Source organism: Neoarius graeffei, chromosome 9, assembly GCF_027579695.1.
Source record: "Neoarius graeffei isolate fNeoGra1 chromosome 9, fNeoGra1.pri, whole genome shotgun sequence".
Lineage (NCBI taxonomy): Eukaryota > Metazoa > Chordata > Actinopteri > Siluriformes > Ariidae > Neoarius > Neoarius graeffei.
In genome coordinates, this window is record NC_083577.1 from 25328661 (window position 1) to 25333844 (window position 5184).

General features: G+C 43.6%; 1 non-coding gene across 1 annotated transcript; it reads right to left on the reverse strand.

Annotated features, from left to right (window-relative positions):
- Positions 1 to 1140: 1140 nt before the first annotated feature.
- LOC132892226 (U6 spliceosomal RNA) lies at positions 1141 to 1247 on the reverse strand. The gene has a single exon (XR_009655412.1). It is a non-coding gene; the product is annotated as a U6 spliceosomal RNA (small nuclear RNA).
- Between the last annotated feature and the right edge of the window lie 3937 nt (positions 1248 to 5184).

Consider the following 5184-nt stretch of genomic DNA (forward strand, 5'->3'; position numbering starts at 1 on the left):
AAGAAATTCTTTAATGCTGGCATTTAATGCAGACAACTCATTTTTTATTTCTTTTAACTCCCGGGCGACCTCGCGGACGGCATCCACATGTTCCCGCTGCACCTGCAGCACTAAATCTGTTAGGATACGGGCGCTGGTGGCTGGTTTCGGCATGGATGCACATGCATCGGAGGCCGTGGACGTCCTTGGGACCTCCGCTGCCGCAGCCGACACACTGCTGGCCTCACTGGCACACCCAGCAACTGTGAGGAAATTTTTTTTGTTAATAAAATACTTTTTCTGGATGAAGACTCATTTCAATTAATTTCACACCCATTTCAAACAAGGGGGGCACACGTGCAATGTGAGGTGGTTCCTTGATACACAACCAAAAAAAAAAAAAAAATGACATACCCAAGTCCTCGGCTGGTTCATGTGGCCCAGCATCGGTGTCACCCTCCTCCTCACACACAACTCCACTCAGGAGGGTTTCCCCTATAATGTCAGCCAGTTTTTGATCCAGTGGGGTGAGCTCCGGCTCCCCCTTCCCCCCGCTCGTTGCACGGACGCTTTGGCGGTGTGCCACGATCATCTTCTTGGCGTCCACCTTTATGTCGGACCATTTTTTTTTTTTTACCTCTGCCATAGTACGGCCTTGTGAAGCTACAGAATTGACCGCATCGGCCACATGCTGCCATTCAAACGTTTTTTTTTTTGCATTTGTAACTCCCGTACTATGGCCTCCAAACAAAACAGCTTGACGCTGCTCCACTTCATCTACTAGCACTTCAACTTCACAGTCGGTGAAGTTGCGCTTCTTTGTCTTTCCTTCTGTTTTGGGCATGTTGTCCACAGATATCAATATTTATTAAGGGCGTTTCGCTGAATATTTATAGGCAATTGTGAGTGTGTCTTGAGGTACGCACAGGTGCCGCAAATTTAGAGTGGATTGTGATTTATAAAGGGAAATTGGCGTGGAACGTGCGTGCGCACGGTTTTATAAATCAGAATATTTCTGTGCGCACGCACATTCTGAGTTTCGTGCGCACGCCATCTTCTGGAGTAAATCCTGCGCAAAGTTTTATAAATGAGGCCCCCCTGGTGAGGGCTGGCGTTAGCTTTTCAGGGTTTGGGTTGGTTTTCAGAGCTATTAGAAAAAATAAAATATGGTAACGCTTCACGATTTTGCGTGTCATCCTTGCGCAGGGGCCATGCTAATCTTCTCTGTATCGTTCCAATTTTAGTATATGTGCTGCCGTAGCAAGCACAAACACACCACCTGAACAGCCGCTATAAATAATGCGGTTCCTCACAACGTTTCCTGTCTAGGTTGAGTGCGGAAACACCGAGTACCTTCAGGAGACTCACAGAACTGATCTGAATCCACACACACTGCATGGACTTTACAGATATAATAATCCTCCAAATTAACCATTAAACACTTCAAAATTCTACAATTTTTCATTTTGTGTCTCAGACTGCAGAGACGCAAGCTGGGAGTATGGAGATTTGAGCAGCTGCTGGTGGTCTGATTGGTTCTCTGTGTGGTGATGTCATCAGTCTTTTGTTCTCGTGATCTCTCTCTCTCTCTCACACACACACACACACACACACACACCCCTCCCCCCCTCTCTGAGACAGGACTCCAAACATACCACACGTGTTCAGTTTGGACTCGGCGTCGGGGAGAGAACAATAACACCACAACCAGGCCTAGAAATTCATATATTTTTTCACCAGTCAGCCGGACTAGTTACCTTCCAAAGTAACTCGCCAAACAGAAAATCAACGAGCCAAAATTTGTTCATGTATGAATTTTACTTCTGTCAAAAATAACGCAAAAGAGAGTAGTTACCATTGTTCATGACTAATGTGCATTTATTTCAAGACCCGAATATTTTGATACTGTTGTTAAATACATAAATGAGAACAACACAGAGCACCATAATATAATATCAACACATAATAATATATTGGAAAACTTGGCAACTTGGTGTATGAGTATTGAAAACAAATATACTTACTATCATGACTATAGCACCCAAAATACATCCAACATGCTTTCTGTATTTAACCATTTATGAGAGAGAAACCATTAGGGGCTTCATACTGACTCGGAATCAACTTGAAAAAAATTAATTATTCCATAAAAATTGTATCGCAGCCAAGGCCTACCCTGCTCGTTTCTCCTTCTCGTACGCTTTATCGGCGGCCTTTTTCTCCTCTTCAGACCGAGGTCGCTTTGTCTCTTTGTTTGCGAAAAAGCTGACAAACATCCTCTTCACAGATCTTGAGTGCTGGTGTGGGGTCAGAGGCGAGAGGAGGCAGAATAGAGATCTTGCAGTCACGTGACCAGAAAGTTAACAGCCACCATCTTGTCGGTAAAAAACACAGCTGAATACTGCTGCACTCGTGTACAGAATGGATCAATTTCAATCGACGGACTACACGGCTCATTTTTCTAATGAACAGATAACTAGATATATGTCTAAAATAAACAACCTATAGATTAGTGACCCTTATGGCTTACCGGACGTAGTTTTCACGACCATGTCAGTGGATATTGAACTGCCAGAGGTGGAATACCCAGACGTGTATAATTACCTCATTAACTTTCCCTCGCTGTTCAGTGGTGAAGTACTGCGTGCTTATAAATCTCTGGACAGTTATCTTTACAGAAATTCAGGATTTGTCAGCCCCCCTCAAATGTGGCATCTTGTAAACAAGAAAATAACAATCCTCATTGGACGGGTAAGTCACTTAAGTATTACTAGTACTGATACTAGATATATCAGTAGTATCTAGTATAGCACTGACCAGCCGATTATAGAATAGAATAGAATAAGGTGATTCCAGCTGTAATTCCAAATCGTCCGTCTTGTTTACCGTGGATCTGGCGTTGGAGAGGTAGAGGCTTAGCAGTGGAGATTTGAGTGGCTGTTTTCTGAGCTTAGTCAACAGGCCGGCTCTGCCTGTAGCCTCGCTTTTGCTTCCGCTCCCAACGCCACCTCCTTCGCCTGCCAGACCCGATAACAATCCACGGAGACCCCGCTGGTCTCGCTATCTCATCCAGAATGTTGTGCATGCGATGGAAATTGCTACAAACCGTCATTTTCTGCTGGAAACCAATGTCCAGTAAGTCCATACAGTTATAGTGGATATTGAAGTCCGGTACAGACGAACAACACGCAAAAATACACACAAAAAACATAAAAAACGTGCACAGGTAGTGAGAGCTTGTAGCCGCAGCCGTTGTAGTAGAATTGTATATAGTAGGGTTTTCCAGAAGAAAAGGTAGAAGTAGAAGCAGAAGTAGAACCAGAAGTAGAAGGCGGAAATATGGCGTTTGACCGACAAGATGGTGTCTGTTACAATCTGGATCGGCTGTGACGTCACATGCAAGATCTCTATAGCAGGAGGTGTAAATGAGTCTTTAATGTCTGAGGGGGGGAGAGGTGTGAATGTGTCAAATCTGCAGTAAAATACATTCAACTCATCAGCCAGTTGATGGTTCATTGCAGTGTTGGGGGATGGTCTCCTGGAGTTGGTGATATTCTTCAGGCCTCTCCACACTGACGCCGGATCGTTGGCTGAAAGGCTGTTTCTGATCCTTTCAGCGTAGCTCCTCTTATCTGCTTTCACCTCTTTCGTCTGTCAGTGCGTTTACATGCACATAGAGAGAATCGAATTTCTGCCATTGCTCGACTGAAATCGAAGTTCAAAATTCCATGTATACACCTTAATTCGGCTGAAATTGAACTGAACTTGATTTCTCGGAATCGAGCTACACGACCAAGATTATGCGATTTCTGCCGAGCTACTTAGTGCATGTATACCCTATTGAGCTACGTATTCGAGCTACTTACTTCAGCACTGCCCCTTCCGGAAGTGACGAGTGACGAGACCACAAGCGGGAAACACAACAGCCTCGGTCGGCATGACAACGAATCATGACAACGGCATGAATCTTTTCTTTTTGTGGCATTGTTTGCACTGTTAAAATTTAGCTCACTTACTGTATCACCAAATACATCTGTACAGCTGTTGCATAGCTGTGAATTGTGTACATAAACAAGTCACTGTATTTGTGTGTGTGTGTGTGTGTGTGTGTGTGTGTGTGTGTGTGTGTGTATAGATGTCCAACATCTGAAGAATGTCAATAAAAACAAAACAATTGAACTTTGTGTGTTTATTAAGACATAAGTTAAATTGTAAGCAAAAAATGGACTTTAGAAAAATATACAATTGTGCAAAATAAGTTGTCTTACAAAACAGTGGTCTGCGTAGGACAGTTTGTAGCCATACAGTCTGTTAGAGCAAGCCTAACAGCTTGAGCACGGAACTTGTGAACACAGAACTGCCAGTGTTGCCAGATTGGGTGGTTTTAAGTGCATTTTGGCAGATTTGAACATGTTTTGAGCTGGAAAAGGTCAGCAGTATCTGGCAACACTGCTGATAACTTTGTTTATACTCTTGAATAGCTCTTCTTCATGACAACAACCGGAACTGTACCAACACGATGGGGCGTGTAGCGCCACCTGTGGCTCGGGTGCACAATGCACCTCGCACAATAGCTCGATTTCCTCGTGTGCATGTAGGATTGGATTTCTCTGGCACCCCTGCTGGGACCCTTAGCTCGATTACCGACAGTAGCTCGATTTGGATGTGCATGTAAACGTACTGAGTGTGTTTCTGGCCTGTTTGTACAGGACTCTGTCCCCACTTCTGTAGGCCTCCTCCTTGGCCTGGCGAAGCTGCCTCAGTTTTGCAGTGAACCAGGGTTTGTTGTTGTATGTGCGGAAGGTCTTGGTGGGCACACACATATCCTCACAAAAACTGATGTAAGATGTCACAGTATCAGTCAGTTCATGCAGGTCTAAAGCTGCACTCTCAAAAACACAAGTAAAATTAAGGATTAGATTCACAAGTGATTTCGAAGTTTTGAAAATTTTAAAACTTTGAAATCATGAGTGAAATTGATCCTTAATTTTATGAGGAACCATATGATTACTTGTTTATAATATATCGGGCAAAATTCATACTTCGGAAGCCATTCAAGTTCACAACATTTGTCATTCATGTTTTCTGAACCAGTCAGGGCGCAAGACTATCTTGCACATTTGAATCAGTTTCTAAAGCGTCTTTCATCATGACACGGCGACACGACACAAGGATTTTGAAAGTGGTTTACAAAATTTTATTGGA